Genomic DNA, 19309 nt, shown 5'->3' with positions numbered 1-19309 from the left:
TTCTGCTTGAAATCTTCCATCGTTGTACCTGCCCCAATGACTACCGTCCTGTTGACTGTTATGAAGTGCTTCAAGTATTTTCCAGGCATGCAACAAGGACGTAATCCTTGTTGTTCTGGACAACCTGCTGTTTTCCTGAGCGAGAGTCACTCTACAGAGGCACTTCTGTGGTGGTTACATCACACACATCCTTCTTTTAATATATACTGAGGATCATGACTTGACTTTCATTGACTTCCATTCACTTTCAACCCTTTTTATGGCTTGACCCCAAACCTAACCTTTACCAATTACTGGATGGGAGGAATATGTGGATGAAGAATGAATAAAGTTTAGTATTCACCGGTCTTCCTGATAGAGAACATGGGGAAAAAACTCCAATTTGTCAATATTAGGGGTGAGGACCTCACAATGCTGTACTTTGTGTTTTACAGTATCATGAATTAATTTTCTAGCAGGACTTAGCACTTAGTCCTCCTGACTCCAAAGAACAAAGTTGATCCAGCGCTCTCACAGAGTATGCAAATTGAAACGTTGTACACTTCAATTTACGACCAAAGGATGTTACATTTGCTGCAACGCAGAGATCAATACCAAAACGACAACAACGGTCAAAAACTGTTTGTTTCCGCCATAATCAGCACACCTGCTGTACAACTACCTTTGACTCCATTTTAACAGAATGCCACCCACTGTCATTCTTAGGTATTACACCAACAGGACAATAAACACACAAACTCTTTCTCGACGGTCCCTTTCAGATGGTTCTAGTTAATTTTAGTGTTATTATTGAACACTGTTAATCTAGTTAGCTTTAATAATTGTACCACATTTGTTTGGGTGTCTGATTGGCTATGTTGAAAACTGACATGACATTAAATCTCACTCTGACCTGCATATTTTAATATTGAAACTATATATATATATATATATATATATATATATATATATATATATATATATATATATATATATATATTACAGTATTCACCTTGCTGACAATATGGGTCACTTTACCCACATATCATAAAAATAATTCCTTAAACATGTAAATTCATCCAGCGCACTGCACTGCAATATTCATATCTCATCATGTGAATCATTTTTTCCTCCATCCCTGATCTAAAGAAATTTAAGAGCAAAGTTAGTCTATGAAGTGTTATAAAGTCATTTATCAGGCTTTGTGATTCCAGTGAAACACATTAAGAGCCATTACTCTTAAAAGAAGAAGACATGAAACTGCATCCATTGGAGAGTTCGACCACAGTGAACAGAAACAGGCTGTTGGATTCCACCAGAAATCTCTTGATGATCCCCAAAATGTTTGGGAAAATATTCTGCATACTGAAGACAAAAGTAGAACCTTTGGGGAAAATTGGGTCTGATGTTGAACACAGAATTTCAGAATAAAAATAATGTTGGGAGTCTAAATTATTGTTGTAGTGAAATACAATTACTATACTTCACTTTTTCAGCATCAATCATCCTTTCAGATCCACAAAATCTTATCAAACTCTATAAGCCCACATCTCTAATTCTTCAGCTGTACAAGCCAATGGAACAAACTATGGAAAAATGTGGACTGACTATCTGGTTCACAGTGTCGCAGCAAAGCTCTCAGGCCCTGCTGCTAGATTAAGGCAGACTTGATCAAGGATGACCCCTTTACAAAGGTTTGCTTGAGGTCCACCCTTGCAAACACGCTTTCCTGGATAATTTATGTCATGAAAAGGAAATAGTCCAATTTAGTATGAACTACAAAGTCGTACCCTCTGCAGCTTCATTTTATGGCTTTGACATACAAGGATGCCGTTACATATTCATTAGTTTCACAACATAACAAGGTATTTAACACAACCAGACGTGTGAGTGATTTAGAACAAAAAACGGTCTGACTGGTATAAAATATTCTAGTCATCTGGTGCGGTTGCTTTCTAAGTTTCAGCTCATGCTGCAAGGCAGAAAAACACGTTATACAACCAAGTGGTGAAATACTTCTAAAGTAGTTCAATATAGTTTACAACAAATGATAATGAAAGTAATCCAAGAGCCTAACAGGGAATGTTAGGGGCGTGGACAACCAGCAGGGCCCCTTACTGGATGAGAGGCGTGGCCAGAGCTAGGATATCTTAAATAGGGGACTTTGAAGCTCTTGGGCTCATTGACGCACCTCACAAGGATTCCTGGGAGCATTTGAGCTCAAATTCACTTGTGCTGTGGTCAAGACTTCAGATTAAGGTAATGTAAACTGACTGAACAGCTCTTTAATGTTTAATCCAAGTTGTTAGGAGACTGTTAACATGTTGTTGTTGATAGTGCATGAGACTGTTTAAATTTGCAATAAGTAATATTGGATAGAAAATATACGTCCAGGTATTCATCTGTGCTGATTTACCTGTGTTCTTTTTTTCAGTTGCTGCTGCAAGGTGTCTTCTGTCATCGCTCTTGTCAGACTGCGGTTTAACAACAGTATCTCCCCTGAGGCGACTCTGTGCCAACCCACCAGCTGGTAAATACTGATTTATTTTGCACCTTTTTAAGGCCATTAAAGTCGTACAAAGTGCTTTCAGTGTAGTTGTGTGTTTTATTCAGTACAATACACATATTCAGTATGTTTTAATACATCTTTCCATGTTATATAGGACACAGTTTTCTACTTTTGTCATACAAAATGGGTTTTTATTGATGCAACAGTGTAATCACGTGACAAATATCTTAAAGAGATGTGTAACAGACCGTGGTTCTGAGCCAGTAAAACAGATTAAATGTCCCTGCTAAACACAGTGAAATGATAAGACAGACAACAGTCAAATTGATTCCTTCCAACCCTCACCTCCATGCAGGTGACCAAAACATTGCTCCTGTAAGCCAGGCCAATAACGACCCTAACGACTCCCCATTACAGAGGCGTGGACCTGCTTTGATGCAATTTGCATGTTATCTAAGCCAAAACAAGGCCTTGTTTGGGCAATATATAAGCCTAAACTCCACACTACTCAACACATTTGAATTGAGAAAGCTTATCGGTTGGGAAGTGAAACTTCTTCAAACTTCAGAAAAAAGTCTAGTTGTTTTTGTTTTTTAACTTTTTTCGAATCATTAAGCCTACATGGTTCGATATTTTCCCTTCAGCTGCAACACTTGAATCACACAGAGGTTCAGGCTGCATCTTTACACATGATCCAGCTGCTGATGTCTCCCTCTTTACAGCTCTATGCACTTCTAGCCTGTTACAGTTTTTAACTTTAATCATCACCTTTTACAACGACATGTTTTTCATCTCAGTCTCTGCGATGACCAGACAAATCTCCTCTATTGCTCTCCTCAGAGTGCTCTGGCGCGTAATTACGCAATCTGAAGGAAGTTTCCAGTCCTTCTCTGAGCGCGTTTTATGTGTGGTTGGAGCGGACAGAATGATGACTTTCTGCTTCGCTTTTCGCCCACTAATAGTCTTAAATGGGGAATCCTACAGGAAACATAGCACTTTTTATGCATTGCACCCCCAGAATTGAGGAGTCTAGGGGGAGCTTTGCTCTGCCCCTGGCTCCTTAGTGACGGTAGAAAAGAAACACTTATTTTGGTAACGTTTGATATCAGCATAATTTATACTTAATGATAGAGGTTTGAAGCGTTGCGGTAGGCAGGCTCTGCATAGAGAAATTAGAAAGTGAAGAAACATATAGGCTGTCGCTGCATCATCACATGGTGGCCTCTTCTTTCTACAGCTCTCTGTTGGTTTCAGCCTATATATTTCTTCTCTTTTCTACTTTCTCTATGTAAAGCCTGAAATAGGATCTATAAACATTAATGGAGGGAGTGACAAACATAAGAGAGCTTTAATATCTTAGGTGGCAACTCAAAAAAAGTTTGTGTTATTTCTACAGAAAACACACACTATTGAAACAGACGACCAAGATTGGGCCTTAGGGTGGTGTTTCCTGAGCCACGGCTCTAATCTGAGTGCAGGTGTAGCTATCCTGTTTTCAAAATACATTGTTCTGTCACATGTGGTTGTTTCTGATATAGAGCAGAGTCGGGTACAAGTAGTACAAGAAACATTTAGAGAAACAGCTTTTGTGTTTGTTAATGTATATGCCGGGGTCAAAGGAGACACATAAAATCAGGTTGTGAAGACATTGGTCAATGGTGGAGGTGGTGAAAACATAAATTAGAATATTTTCTCATCCCTACTCATTACACACAGAAGCAATAGAAAGGGATCATTTTTAATTACTGGAGAAGGAAATTATTTTATTGGAAGAGGGGATAATTAATGGGTTGGATAAAAATAATGATAATGCAAATTGGGAGAAGAAGATGGCATCTTTGAGTAGATTTTTACATGGAAAATCTAAAGGTGCTCTAATTAAGAATCCTGTCTATTAAAGACATAGATGCACCCACACAGTTTCTTTTTTAAGTTGGAAAGAGAGGTCAGGCAACAGAACCAGATGATACACCTCAAGAACCCCAATGGAAAGGTGACTGCTGACCCATTAGAGATGAGGAAGTTGGCCATAGACATTTACAGCAGCCTGTTCAGTGGGGATGATTGTGACTCTGACCGTGTGGAGGAGATACTGGATGGACTCCCTCGGCTAGGGGAAGCACCAGCTGTGGCCGGTCTCCCGGTATCGATGGACTTTCTGGAGAGTAGAAGACTTATGGAATTTACTTGGAAATGGTTTAATGGAAGTTTTCCAGGGGTGTTTGGACTCTGGGACATTACCAACAAGCTGTAGGAGGGATGTTCTGATATTGTTGCCAAACACAGGAGATTTGGGTCTCCTACAGAACTGGCGGCCTTTTTCACTACTGTGCACTGACTATAAAATTCTTGCCAAAGTCTTGTCCCATAGACTTAAAGAATGCATGGACATGATTGTACATGACAGCCAGACATACTGTGTACCTGATAGGACAATAATGGATAATTTGTTTTTACGTAGAGACAATATTGACTTATCAAAATTACAGGAACTTGATGTAGGTTTCTTTTCTCTAGATCAAGAGAAGGCCTTTGATCGGGTTGATCATAATTAATTGTTTAAAACACTGAAAGCATTCGGGTTTGGTAAAACTTTTATTTTATGGATTGAGTTAATATATTCAGGAGCCACTGCACTGTTAAAGGTAGGAGGGGGACTTAGCAGACCAGTATCTGTTCAGAGAGGAATCAGGCAGGGATGTCCCCTATCCTATATGTTTTTAGCTATTAAGCCTCTTTTGCATAAGCTTAGACAGAGTCTCTAGGGATTACTTGTGGCAGAAAACACAAACAATGCAGTCAGGTTGTCAGCATATGCTGATGACATCACAGTTTTTATAACATGTCAAAACAATATTAGGACTCTGGACTAGAAATTAAAATAATATGAACAAGCTTCTTCTACTAAGGTCAAAATGGTCAATATGTGAGGGACTTCTACTGGGAGAGTGGAGCAATAAAGAGCAGCCAACCTTACTAGCCAGGCTGCAGTGGGGCACGGAGGGAATGAAGGTCTTAGGTGTGTTTCTGGGAAAGGAGAACTTTCAGTCAAAAAACTGAGAGGGTCTTGTTGAGAAAATAAGCGCCTGACTGTCTAGATGGAAATGGGTCCTGCCTCAGTTGTCCTACAGGGGGAGGACTTTGGTCGCCAACAGTCTGGCTGCATCTATGGTCTGGCACTGTGCCACGGTTGTAGCTCCTACAGACAAAGTCATTAAAGAAATACAAAAGAGACTGGTGGAGTGTCAAGTGGTGACACTTGACATTCTACCCCCTCCCCGTTAACACATGGTCTACTGTGTATATAGCTATAGATTCTGTATATACAAATACAGTATATATATATGTTGTCTGCACCATCAACACCAGGTCAAATTCCTTGTAACCGCAAACCTACTTGGTAATAAGCTGGTGAAGATTCTGATTCTGATTCTCTGATTCTGATGGACTTCTTTTGAGGTGGATACCACTGGATTAGATTGGCAGTGACGTTTTTACCTGTGTCAGAAGGGGGTCAGGGATTTATTGACCTCAGGAGTCACATAATAGCGTTTTGGCTGGGGGTGAAGAACCTTTGTTCTATAACCTGGCCATCCAGAGCAGGATTCTGGGCTCTGACAGCATTCAGGGGATCCTTACAGCGGCTGGGCTGACGAAGCTGTTGGGACTGAGGTCAGCAGGGCAGTGGGAAGGTGATGCTAGACTGTTTCAAGACACTGGAAGTAAGTCTCTGCACCTCATGGACAGACTAGTGGAGGAGGTGATGAACAGGCTTCCTGGTTCCTTCAGGAGAGCATTGGAGGCAGAGGGCCATACAGAAGGATTTTCTGAGTTGTCCATTTGTGCTGCAGTGGAGGAGCTGGTGGAAGCAGACGGGCTTCTGTTGTCATTCTAAACACCTGAGTTGAGGAACTTCTCTGAAGCATCAAAAAAGAGTTTGTGTGCTGTGTCTGTGAAGGTCCTGAAAAGAGCGATGTTGGCTGGGGTCAGAGTGTCAAGGTGGGTTGATGCGTTGGTGGCAGGTTCATCTCCCAGGGGCAGCTGGAGGTCCTTGTACAAAGCTCCCATAGAAAAAAATGCAATGTGGATCTGTAGTTGTGGGTGGTGCATGGGGTCGTGGCCACGAACAGACATGTGGCATGTATTGATCACAGATCAGGGAGTCAGTGTGCTTTTTGTCAGGCTGAGGAGCATCTCTGGCTCAGATGTCCCAGACTAGCTCCTCTCTTTCCTTTGCTAAACAGTGGGAGGGCGGATTAGGATTCAGGTTTAACAATGAACTTTGTATTTTTGGTCCCACATACTCAGCAGCGCAATGGGGAAATATTTGTCTGGTTAATTTTTTGTTTGTTTAGGCAAAAATGAGCATTTGGCTCAGCAGGAGAAATAAATGAAGGAGACAGGTTCTGTAGATGTTGACCTGATGTCCAGTGGACTGGTGGCTGCACGTCTTAGGACAGAGTTTGCCTATTATAGGAGGGTGTCAGACTTAAATGAGTTTATTTGTATTTGGGGAGGTAGAGATATTTTATGTTGTGTAAATGATGAATTGCTTACTCTGAGGGTTTTGTTTCTTTTGGGTTTTGGGCTGTAGAGATGTTGTGTATGAGTTTATGTATATGCTTTACTTATGAATTTTTATTGTAATGAAACATTGGACCAATAAAGGGAGTCTAATGAGTGGAAAAAAGAAACTCTGAAAATCTGTTTAATATGGGATTTAAATAACATGTCTTGGTCAAGAATAAAACCAAGATTTTTTTTACTTTATTACCAGAGGCCAGTTTAATGCCATTCAGATAAAGTGAAGTTTATTTTTTGAGGACTCCAAAGATTACAACTTCTGTTTTGTCAGGATTTAAAAGCAGGAAATCTAAAGTCATCCAGCTGGTTCAAGTCCCACCCAGGGTCTTTCTGCATTGAGGTGTATGCTGTTAGGGACCGTTTTTTGCGGTTTGCATCTCAGACTGAACCAAAGGTGGTTTCTGAAAGCAACAAGCTTTCTGGAAATACGCTCATGCTCTCGCACCAACATTAGGGTATTCGGATAGCCTAAATTCTGTGGGCTGCTGGCAAACCTCAGTTTTGAGACTCCCATCTTCCTCAATGTGTAAAGCACAGTCCAAGAGAGACAATATGTTGTTTTTGGCATCCAAGATCCTCTCACACCAAGCAGTATTTTTTAACTATCCAGGACAGTGATGGTGGGTCATTGGTTCTGATCTGGACTGTGCCTAGCAGGATGGGCCTCCATGTTCTTATAAACAGCAGCGCTCCAACTGCAGGTTGCTCAGAGCGAGCCACTAGAACTGACAAAGACTCCTGGATAGGTGTGGATTCGTTATTCAAGGAAGAACTGATTGAAAGTCTTGTTGCCTCTGATTTAAGCCTGTTTGCTGATGCCATTACCTGGTGAACTGAGAATTTGAACAGCCATGTTAGCTTGCAGGGATTTTCGTTACTTGCAGAATTTTGCCTTTGCATGTGTTTGTGTGTCAACATCATGTGTGTTTGCAGGATGTTTCATCTTTGTGTTACTAATTTCTGTGATTGCAGCGTTTCTTTTTCGCTGCATTTTCCCCTGCATTTCTTTTCTATTTGGGTGTCCCCCTCAGTTTTGTATTTGGAGTACTTTTTGTGTTTGCAGCACATTTATGTATTAGCAGTACGTTTCCACCTCACGGCCATGTACTTTCTGCCACCAAAGTAGGAGACTCTTTATCCATACTTATTTTATTTCTGCTATTGTCAATAAGATCATGAAAAAGTCCATCTGATTAGATTTATCTTTCAAATACACTGCTTATTTTTACGTTTGGGATGACTTTCAAAAGGTGTCTGATATACTGCTGACAATATCCTACCAGAGAGTTAGAAAGTGATTGTAAACTTAACAATTATGTAATTGTGATTTCTAACCACAAACTGAACATGATATGATACATTCAATGTGCCAATTATCTTGCTTTGAATCTATTGCCTGCTACTGGAATCTTAGAGAGCTTGCATTTCAATAACCTGAAGTATAAAGGGAGAGCATAAATTGTTTTGTACAAAACAAGTAAAAAAGAAGTAACTTCTTAATGTTGGTTTTTTTATCTTTCAGGTCGACACCTGTTGCACAAACGAACTGCTACCTAAGTTAGAAATATACCACAAAGATGGGAAATACTATAGCAGAAGACCGGGACGACATGAGATGTCACGACTGTCATAGAAAATTGTCTGCATGTCATAATGATAATGATATAAAAAAAAAATGCGTAAATGGGCAAGACGTCTTTGAGTTCAAGGGAGGGGAATACTACAGACCACAGGGTAGAGATTATACATATAGCTGCAGAGAATGCTTTTATAAGCCATACTTGGAAGCAAAACTGAGAGGAAATAATTAGGAAGAGAAGAAAAATAAAGAAGCAAGAAAGAAAGCAGAAGAAGAGAAAAAAAGAAAGAGGAAGAAGAGAAAAAGAAGAAGAGGAGAAAAAGCAAGAGTTGAGTCGGAGAATAAAGGAATCAAGGGAATGAGCTGAAGAGCAGTATGAGAAAAAACACAGGAGTAGACAAGAGCATCAGTACAAACATGCTGTTTAAATTTACCATTTGAATGAATTGGAGTGTGACTACAGTGAAAAAGATGAACTTCTAGAAATCCTGTCTTTGAAATCTAACGCTAAAGTTTTAGATCTATGCCTTATTGTTTCAAAAGCTTATCAGGTAATTTGTATTTGGGGAGATAGAGATATTTTATGTTATGTAATTGATGAATTGCTTACTCTGAGTTTTTTTTTCTTTGGGGTTTTGGGAAATATTTGTCTGGTTATTTTTTTGTTTGCTGAGGCAAAATGAGCATTTGGCTCAGCAGGAGAAATAAATAAAGGAGACAGGTTCTGTAGATGTTGACCTGATGTCCAGTGGACTTGTGGCTGCACGTCTTAGGACAGAGTTTGTCTATTATAGGAAGGAGTCATACTTGAATGAGTTTATTTGTATTTGCGGAGGTAGAGATATTTTATCTTGTGTAACTGATGAATTGCTTACTCTGAGGGTTTGTTTTCTTTTGGGTTTTGGGCTGTAGAGACGTTGTGTATGAGTTTATGTAAATGATTTACTTGTGAGTTTATATTGTAATGAAACATTTGAACAATAAAGGGAGTCCATGGGCGCACTCTCTCTCTCTCCCTCTCTCATGGTATTCTACTTTTATTTCAATGACCTTTGTTATTATGGTTTTGTTGTAATTAACATCCCACCTTTAATATCGTTAATTCTACTAACCAGTAGATGGAAACATGTCTGATGCGCATTCTTTTTCTTATAACATTTTAAATTTCATGAAAATTGCATGAGAACTGGATGATCCAGGAGTGATACAGGAGTCATGAGCTATTAATCCAGGAGTCCTTTGTATCTTATATGGTAATAGCAGATGATCTGCCTTCCTGGATGATGTCACAGCAAACAGAACGCCAGACCAGATGCACCTTCTATGAAGAGAAAAATGACAAAACAAAAAGATTTGAGAACCCAGTAGAGTGAGAGAAATAGACCCTGATGTCCTCCAGCAGCCTAAGTCTATAGCAGCATAACTATAGAGGTAGCTCAGGGTAACATGAGCCACTTTGACTATAAGCTTTGTCAAAAAGGTGTCACGAACCAGAGACAGAGGACCCAGTATTCAACCAGACCAAAGGGTACGTTTTAAGAAGGTCTATTTTTCAAAAACAGATGTGAGCAGGAACCAAGACAGGCAGGCAAAAATGAAGGGCAGGACAAAAACAAAGCTTGTGGTAATAAACAGTCCAAGGCAAAAAAAAGCAGGCAATCAGATATGGCAGGAGAAACACAATACAGGGAACAAGGAATGCTGGCAAAACTCACCCATAGGCATGACAAAAACAATGATGTGGCAGATTGCAGGGGCAGAGGCAGGTATAAGTAAGGGAGTGATCAGGTGAATGGAGTGAAACTGAAGTAAACTAAAGCTGATACGATGGTGACCGGAGAAGGGGAGTGACAGGGTGGAAGAATTAAGACTGGTGACAGAAATGGTCGGAGCAGGCCAGATAAACTTATAACAAAACAAAATCAAACCCAAACTATTCCAAAACTGATACAGAACCTAAAACTAAGACTTAACAGAACACAAGCTATAATAGAAACCAAACAAGAAAAACCCAAAACAGAAACTGAACTTAATGCAGCAGAGTGAACTAATTAATCAAAGAACACACATAAACCATAACAAAACCCAAATCATGACAAAAGAAAAGTTTTAAGATTAGTCTTAAAAGTAGACGGGGTATCTGCCTCACGGACCAAAACTGGGAGTTGGTTCCACAGGAGAGGAGCCTGATAGCTGAAGGATCTGCCTCCCATTCTACTTTTAGAGACTCTAGGAACCACCAGCAGACATGCAGTCTTACTCCAGGAGTGAAACTCCAGGAGACCCTGCAAACTGTGACTATTCTGGAAATGTTCCCTCTTAATTCTCATAATATGACGTTTTTCTCATAACATTACCACTTTTATGTTAATTTCTTTTTACTTTATTGTTCTAGGTCTTTTTTTCCTCATATTAGTAATCTTACCTCTTTAATACTCTCCCAAAAAGTCTGTTTCTAAAGTTAAACCTTGAAATAGAATGGTCTTGCACACCTTTTTTCTAGTGTTACCACTCTGCAGCTTGAGTGTGTCCAGTTTTGCAACATGGTGCAGCCTTAGTTTATAGAAGGCAGATACAAGTAGTGAAATCAGCCCAAATACATTTCCATGCAGCACAGGAATGAGGCATCTTCTCTGATCCACGTTCACTACAACAGAACCTTTTTTCTGCCACATACAATATGGCGGTGACGTTGACGTGCGAACTTGCACCCAATGACGCGTCTACGTATATGATGTCTGTGAACGGGACTGGGAGTGTGCGTGTCGGCGGCTCCGTACTGGCAGTCGGCTGGCGGCCGTTCATGAACGAAGTTGGGTCTGTGCCATTTTGGACTATTATTTTTTTTCCCGCTAACCAGTTGGAGCTACAGTCTTTTCCTGCATGTTTTCCCTGGGTTTTGGAGCCGCAGAACGGGACCAAGCTCAACTTTTTGCCTGGGTTTTGGAGTGGCAGATTCGGGGTTTTTTTTCTCTCCGCCTCTCTGCCTACTCGGACGCTCTTTTCTCTGCTCCCTGCTTGCTTGCATTTTCCTCCCTTTTTATCTCCTTTTTATCTCTTAACCAAAATTACAGAAAGTTGGATTTAGTTATTTTATTTAATTTATTTTCTTTGATTTATTTTTGATTTTGATTTTTTCCCCGTGTGCACTATTTTAGTTTTCAGCTAATCCACACAAGATGCCTCTTTACAACAGCCCAGAGGAGGCAGTTCTCAGGAAAAATGCTCTTATGGAAAGAATTCAACATGAAGTGGATATGAAGAAGAACCACCCGATTCAAAGGATGCCTACCTTCACCACAATGGACTTTGACAAGCTTTTACAGAAGATAGCTGTTATGGAACTGAAAATCTGTCGACCCGAAGTGAATTATGATGTAAACGCCACGCATGAAAATGAAACAACCCTGCCTGTGATCCCGAATGGTAACCATCAGCCCAGCGACTCAGCGAACAAACAGTCCCCTGAGGAAAATGAGAATCCCTGGATCACTCTGGGTGCAAGACCAAAGGATCAACGAACCCCGCACCCAGACAAAGAAAACTGGCCGAGACTACAGAGAGATGTCCCAAGACAAATGAAACAACAACGGGCTGTTCTCAAAACAAATGATAGGAGTACACCTGCTGGAAATGCTGGAATCCCATTATGAAACAGATTCGCTCCGCTCCAAAATGTGACCAAGGAGGATCACGACAACAATGAGAGGTATGTCAACAATTTTCGTTCTAAGACATCACAGAAAAGACATGCCACAGGGCCAAGGACCCTGATATTATGCAATGGTTCTGTAAGGGGGATTAAACATTTCTGTAACAAGAAAAACACAGAGGTGTTGATTTATAACCCTTCGAACTTTGGCCTGGTGTCTGAAATATCAGACAACCTTCTGAGGATCTTGAAAGAACGCCCGACCTTGGAAAAACTCATAATACAAGCTGAAGCCCTGGGCGACGTCACCCGGATAAAAAAATCAGAAGTATTGAAAGAGGACTACATTCGTTTGTTGAACCTAGTTCATGGCCTTAATGTCAAGGTTTTTCTCAGCGGGCCTCACACGCCCGTTAACTGTGGAGACGAGATTTTTTCCAGAATTCTGATGCTAAACAAATGGCTGGAAAAAACATGCAAACAAACAACTGTAACCTTCATAGACAACTTTAACATCTTCTGGGAAAGAAGACATCTGTTTAGCAGCAATGGCTTCTCTCTAAATAGGTCAGGTGCAAAACGGCTGATTTCAAACTTCTTCTATTCTGTGAACCATACGCCATCAGCTTTGTCCCAAAACAAAGTTCATCCAGTGCCAAAACAAATAATAAGCCCAGTGCAGCCCGAACAAGCCAAGATAAAGATGGCCAGAAAGATGACACAGAAAGAGGCTTCGTCAGAGCTACAGGAGGATCCATCCCGGATCTCAGCAGGACAAAGAGAGGACCAAGAACCTCAATCGTCACGAACACCAGTCCAGACTTCATCCGCCTCTCTTTCCTCTCCACAAAGCCCAGAGGTTCCTTTTCTGGAATTTTCTCCCAACATGAACAAAGTATTTAAGATTGGCCTACAGATGACATCTTCTCCACATAGCCACAGCTCTGTGACTAAACCAGCATCTTCCAAAGGCCGCAGAGACCCAGATCTTCCTCTACGTATCACGGAACTTGCCTGTCCTCAAGACCTTCAGATTACTTCGCTGTGATACACAGTGGGCCCTTGCTGCACATTTATCAGACATGACAGTTTCCAGAATCAGCTTGGGTCTTTTGCCGGGGATTATGGAATATCTGTGATGATACGTGGCAGAAAAAAGAAAAACAAAAGGATAAACAGGAACAAATACTTGAAAGTCAGATGCAACCTGCCACAGAGACATCATCAACCACCAAATCATATAAACTAGGTTCATTAAACATTAGATCACTGTCAGGAATATCCCTTTTAATTAATGACTTTATTATTGACAACAATCTTGATGTTATGTTTTTAACAGAAACATGGCTGCATGAATCTAATGAAGAAGTTATACTGATGGAGTCAACACCTCCAAACTACAATTTTCTTTGTGAGAGCAGACAGCAAAGGAAAGGTGGCAGGTTGGAAAATTGTTTAATAATTCACTAAAGTGTAAAAAGGTGTTTTTGGGAAAATTTGACTCTTTTTAACATTTGGCTCTCAAGGTAAAGAGCCCGGTACGAACTATGTTTCTAAATGTGTACAGGCTTCCTAAGTCCACATCAAATTTTTTTAAGGATTTTAGTGACCTCTTGTCTGTGATATGTGTTGATTATGACTGTTTAATTATTGTGGGAGACTTCAACTTTCACGTTGACAACCCTGAAGACAGAAGTGCAAAAGAACTGTGTGACACACTTAAAAACTTTGGTTTAACTCAGAATGTTAAACAGCCAACACACAAACAGGGACATATTTTAGACTTGATCATCACTAAAGGTCTAAACATTTCACAGGTCAATGTAACTGATGTTGCCTTATCCGATCACTTCTCCGTTACCTTTGAATGTATCATTTCCAGTGACTCATTTAGCCAAAGGGACATCGTAAGAAAACGTACCTTTAAGGACAATGCCACAGAAACTTTTATTCAAGCTTACTCTGCTACCTCAACCTTGGGCTGCAACTCAGTAGATGAGCTAGTAGATAACTTTCAGTCTAAAGTCTCAGACATCACTAACTGCATTGCTCCAGTCAAAGTGAAGGTTTTTTCCGGGAATAAAAAATCTTCTTGGAGAAATGCTCCTGTCATGATTTCGGCACTGCTGTCTGGTTTCTCATGTCCCAACACCTGCTTAGCTCCGCCCATTCCTCAACACCTCAGATCTGTTCCACCTGCTCCTACTAGTATATAACCAGCTCTTTGTCAAGACAGCAGTGCCAGTTTATTTCAAGCCAGTGGTGAGATCTATTCCAGCGTTCTTTATTCTGATTTCCTGATCCTGACCTGTTTTACCTCCTGACCTTTGAGCCTGCCTGTTCCCCGCCTGTCTGTGTATCGTATTGAACCTGCTACCTGACCACCGAGCCTGCCTGACCTCGTCTTGCCCTCCAGTCTGACCGTGTACCGAACCTGGATCTGTGTCCCGACCTCGTCCTGGATCTCCCTCTGGCGCTTCAGCTGACATCTGACCACCTGGCTCTGACCTTGGATCTCGTCCCAGACATCGGCTTCTGGTTCGTCCTCCTGATCTTCCTGCTCACGATTGTCCTAGCGGTTCTGACCTCCTGCCTGTCCTCCGACCACCGATACATCTGCTTCAGGGACGTTCTGGGCGGCAACCGCCGCGCCGGATTAGCAGCCCGCCAGCAGGGATCTACCTCCTCTACTAGATCTGAACTGGACATTAAGACCAGGTTAGTGACCGACACGTTGGTGCGCAAACACTTTCAGATAAGCGTGGTCACTAACCTGTTGTCTCCTCCTGCAGAGGCTCCCGCTGTAGACGCTGACGCCTCCCATTCCGCGTCTGTTCTTAATAAACTTTTAAACCTAAACAGTTTGTCTGCCTCGAATACTGGGTCCACTTGTGCCGAGCCTAACAGAATAAACTGGCCCTTCATGGACCCATCGGTTGACAAACAGTGGCGGTCGGGTGTAGAAAATTCCATTTCTCAGTTAAAATCAGGCGTGCAGGAGATTCTTTTTCACCTACGTAATCAGCCAGCTCCTGCTCCGACACTTCCGCAGACGTCATCCTCCGAACCTGCGTCACCAGTTGCTAGGCAGATTTGTCAGGAGTCGCGGCTGTCACCTCCAGAGTTGTTCAGAGATGATTCTGATCAGTGCCGGGCTCACACAGTGTGAGATCCAGTTTGAATTTTATTACGGGGCTTAATGAGAGGATTAAGGACCAGTTATCAACCCAAGACTATCCACAGACACTAAAGCAGCTGGAAGACTTGGCCACCCGTATCGACCATCGACTGACAGAACGGCACAGAGAACGGAGGGCGATGACATAATTTCCTCCTTGCTCCATTACTCCTGTATCTACTGGAGTTCCTTCGCCTGCTCGGACGTCGGAGCCCAGACCGTTGCAGCTGGGGCGGACACGTTTGACCAAAGAAGAGAGGTTAAGACGTCACCAGCTGAACTTGTGTTTGTACTGTGGCGGTGAGGGTCACCGCGTAAGATCGTGCCCGTCTAAAGGGCCAGGCTCAGCAGAGCAGGGGAGAACTTTACTGAGCCACACCAGACTTTCTGCCTCCCCAGACCTTTTGCTTCCTGTCACGCTCATGGTTAATTCCAAGTGTCACAACCTGCCTGCCCTTGTTGATTCTGGCTAAGACACGGGGCTTATGGATGAGGGGCTTGCCAGAAGCCTGGGGATCAGGCTCCTTCCGTCCCCAGCATCACACAAGGTGGTTGCTTTAGATGGACACCAAATTAACCATTCTCATCTTATTTCTGAACCTGTAGAACTTCTGGTAGGGGGTAATCATATTGAGAAGCTCTCTTTTATGATCATCGAATCGCCACAGGTTCCTATAGTGTTAGGGCTTACCTGGTTAGGAAAACACAATCCTCATATCAACTGGCAGAAGATTGAGGTGCTAGGTTGGGCTTCATCTTGTGCTGGTACCTGTTTACGGTCTGCTCAGCCTAAGCAGGTGCCTGACAATGAGGTGGAGGAGGTTTATCCTAACCTCTCCAAAGTCCCAGTTGAGTATCTTGATCTGAAGGAGGTGTTTAATAAATGCAAGGCCACGGCGTTACCTCCACACCGTCCATATGATTGTGGCATCGATTTGTTGCCTGGAGCAACACCCCCTAGGGGCAGGTTGTACTCGCTGTCTGTGCCATGCGAGTCTCAGGCCATGCAAAAATATGTTTCTGATTCCCTCAAGGCAGGGATCATTCGTCCCTCTTCATCTCCAGCTGGGACAGGGTTTTTCTTTGTGGGGAAGAAGGATGGCTCCCTCAGGCCATGCATCGATTACCGGGGATTAAATGAAATAACCATTAAGAATCGGTACCCTATCCCCCTTATCAACTCCGCTTTTGACCAGATTCAGGGAGCTAGCATCTTTACCCAATTAGATCTACGTAATGCGTACCATTTGGTACTGATCCGAGAGGGGGATGAATGGAAGACAGCCTTCAACACCCCTACAGGTCACTATGAGTATCTGGTAATGCCTTTTGGCCTCACTAATGCTCCGGCTGTTTTTCAACACCTAGTTAATGAGGTTCTTAGAGACATGGTGGATCAGTTCGTATTTGTTTATCTGGACGACATTATTATCTACTCCCGAGATCTGGAGTCTCACAGGAAACACGTCAGGTCAGTTTTACTCCGCTTACTCCAAAATCAGCTATTTGTTAAAGCAGAAAAGTGTGAGTTTCACGTGTCTACCATGTCCTTCCTGGGGTTTGTTGTGTCTCCTGACCGTATTGCCATGGACCCCGCTAAGGTTAGCGCAGTCACCGACTGGCCCGTCCCTAAGGATAGAAAGCAACTTCAGAGGTTCTTGGGATTCGCTAACTTCTACCGCAGGTTTATTAGAAACTACAGCCAGGTAGCAGCTGGCTCCAGCAGTTAGAAGTGAAAAAAGGGAATGTCGGAAAGCTGAACGCAGGTGGAGAAAGAATAGACTCTAGGTTCACTATGACATCTATAAAGAGAGACTTCACAGATATAACTTACAACTGAAAAATGCAAGAGAATCTTTCTTCTCAGAGATCATCAAGAAAAACATTAATAATGCTCGTGTCTTATTTGCCACAGTCGACAGGTTAACAAATCCTCCTGTGTCAGTGGCTTCCGAACTCCACTCCACCAGGGCCTGCAACGAATTTTCTAACTTCTTTACTGAAAAAATCCAAAAGATTAGAGGATCTGTTTGTACATCCATACTAAGTTCAGTACCAAAGTTGTCTCCTACCAGAATTGATTTTCACCAAATGTCCCAATTCAGCCAAATAAACCACAAAAGCTTAGAGCAGATCATTCATCAGCTAAGTTCCTCTTCATGCTGTCTTGATGTTCTACCCACAGCTTTCTTTAAAAAAGTTTTACCTGTCATAGCATCTGATTTGACTCAGATGATAAACGCGTCCCTTCTGTCAGGTGTTTTCCCCCAGTCCCTAAAAACACATGAAACCACTGCTGAAAAAGAACAATTTAGACAAACTTCTACTCCAGAACTACAGACCCATCTCAAACCTCCCCTTTATCAGTAAGATTATTGAAAAAGTTGTATTTCAACAATTAAACACCTTCTTAACAACGACGAGCCGCTTTGATGTTTTCCAGTCAGGTTTCCGTGCTCACCACATTACAGAGACCGCCCTTATTAAGGTGTTTAATGACATCCATATAATACAGATTGATTGATACAGATTGTGGAAGAACCACCATGCTGGTTCTATTGGATCTCAGTGCAGCATTTGATACTGTCGATCACTCCATTCTGTTAGAACGCCTGGAGAACTGGGTCGGCCTCTCTGGTACAGCTCTCAACTGGTTTAAATCCCCAAGGGTCCATCCTGGGTTTCCTCCTATTCAATATCTACATGCTCCCTTTAGCCCAGATCATAAAAAACAACATCAGCTACCATAACTATGCAGACGACACACAGCTCTACATCACCATGTCACCAGGTGACTATGAACCCATTCAAGCACTGAGTAAATGCCTAGAAGAAATCAATACGTGGATGTGCCAAAATTTTCTTCAACTGAATAAAAACAAAACTGAAGTAATAATATTTGGACCAATAGAGGAAAGATCAAAAGTTAGCACACAGCTTCAGTCGCTTCAGCTAAAAACCACTAATCAGGCCCGAAATCTGGGAGTAGTGATGGACTCAGACCTGAACCTTCAAAAGCATTTAAAGACAATTACAAGGTCGGCTTTCTATCACCTGAGGAACATTTCCAGGATTAAAGGACTGATGTCTCAGCAGGATCTGGAAAAACGAATCCATGCGTTTATTTTTAGTAGAATTGATTACTGCAACGGTGTTTTTACAGGTCTGCCTAAAAAGTGGATCAGACAGCTGCAGCTGATCCAGAACGCTGCTGCCCGCGTCCTCACTAAGACTAAGAAAGTAGAGCACATCACCCCAGCTCTAAAGTCCGTACACTGGCTCCCTGTATCTCAGAGAATAGACTTTAAAATACTTCTGTTAGTCTATAAGTCCCTGAATGCCTTAGCACCTAAATACATCACAGACTTGTTATCAGTGTATCGACCCTCCAGACCACTCAGGTCTTCTGGCTCCAGCCTACTCTGCATACCTAGAACCAGAACTAAACATGGAGAAGCAGCATTTAGTTCCTATGCTCCGCATATCTGGAACAAACTTCCAGAAAACTGTAAAAGTGCGGAAAGCCTGAGTTCTTTTAAATCAAGATTAAAAACACGTCTGTTTAAAATTGCCTTCAACTGTTCTAGTTAAACAGTTTTACTGTTTTTAATGTTCTTTTTTGTTACTACATTCTATCCCTACTTGCTTTTATTCTATTTTCTATCTACATTTTATTATTTTGCTATATCTTAATCATGTAAAGCACTTTGTATTGTCTTGTACTGAATTGTGCTATATAAATAAATTTGCCTTGCCTTGCCTTGCCTTGCCTTGCCTAACCACGCTTGTACGTCGGAACGGATTGTTGGACCGGAGTTGGAGCAGTTT

The 19309-nt window shown here is 41.8% G+C and overlaps 1 long non-coding RNA gene across 1 annotated transcript; it reads left to right on the top strand.

The window, feature by feature from the left end:
* The first annotated feature begins 1851 nt into the window (after positions 1-1851).
* LOC105922747 lies at positions 1852-8879 on the top strand. The gene is made up of 3 exons (XR_001165698.3): positions 1852-2238; positions 2414-2509; positions 8595-8879. It is a non-coding gene; the product is annotated as an uncharacterized LOC105922747 (long non-coding RNA).
* The last annotated feature ends 10430 nt before the right edge of the window (positions 8880-19309 follow it).

The sequence above is a fragment of the Fundulus heteroclitus genome, unplaced genomic scaffold, assembly GCF_011125445.2.
Source record: "Fundulus heteroclitus isolate FHET01 unplaced genomic scaffold, MU-UCD_Fhet_4.1 scaffold_42, whole genome shotgun sequence".
Classification (NCBI taxonomy): domain Eukaryota; kingdom Metazoa; phylum Chordata; class Actinopteri; order Cyprinodontiformes; family Fundulidae; genus Fundulus; species Fundulus heteroclitus.
This window is presented reverse-complemented; position numbering and strand designations above follow the sequence as displayed.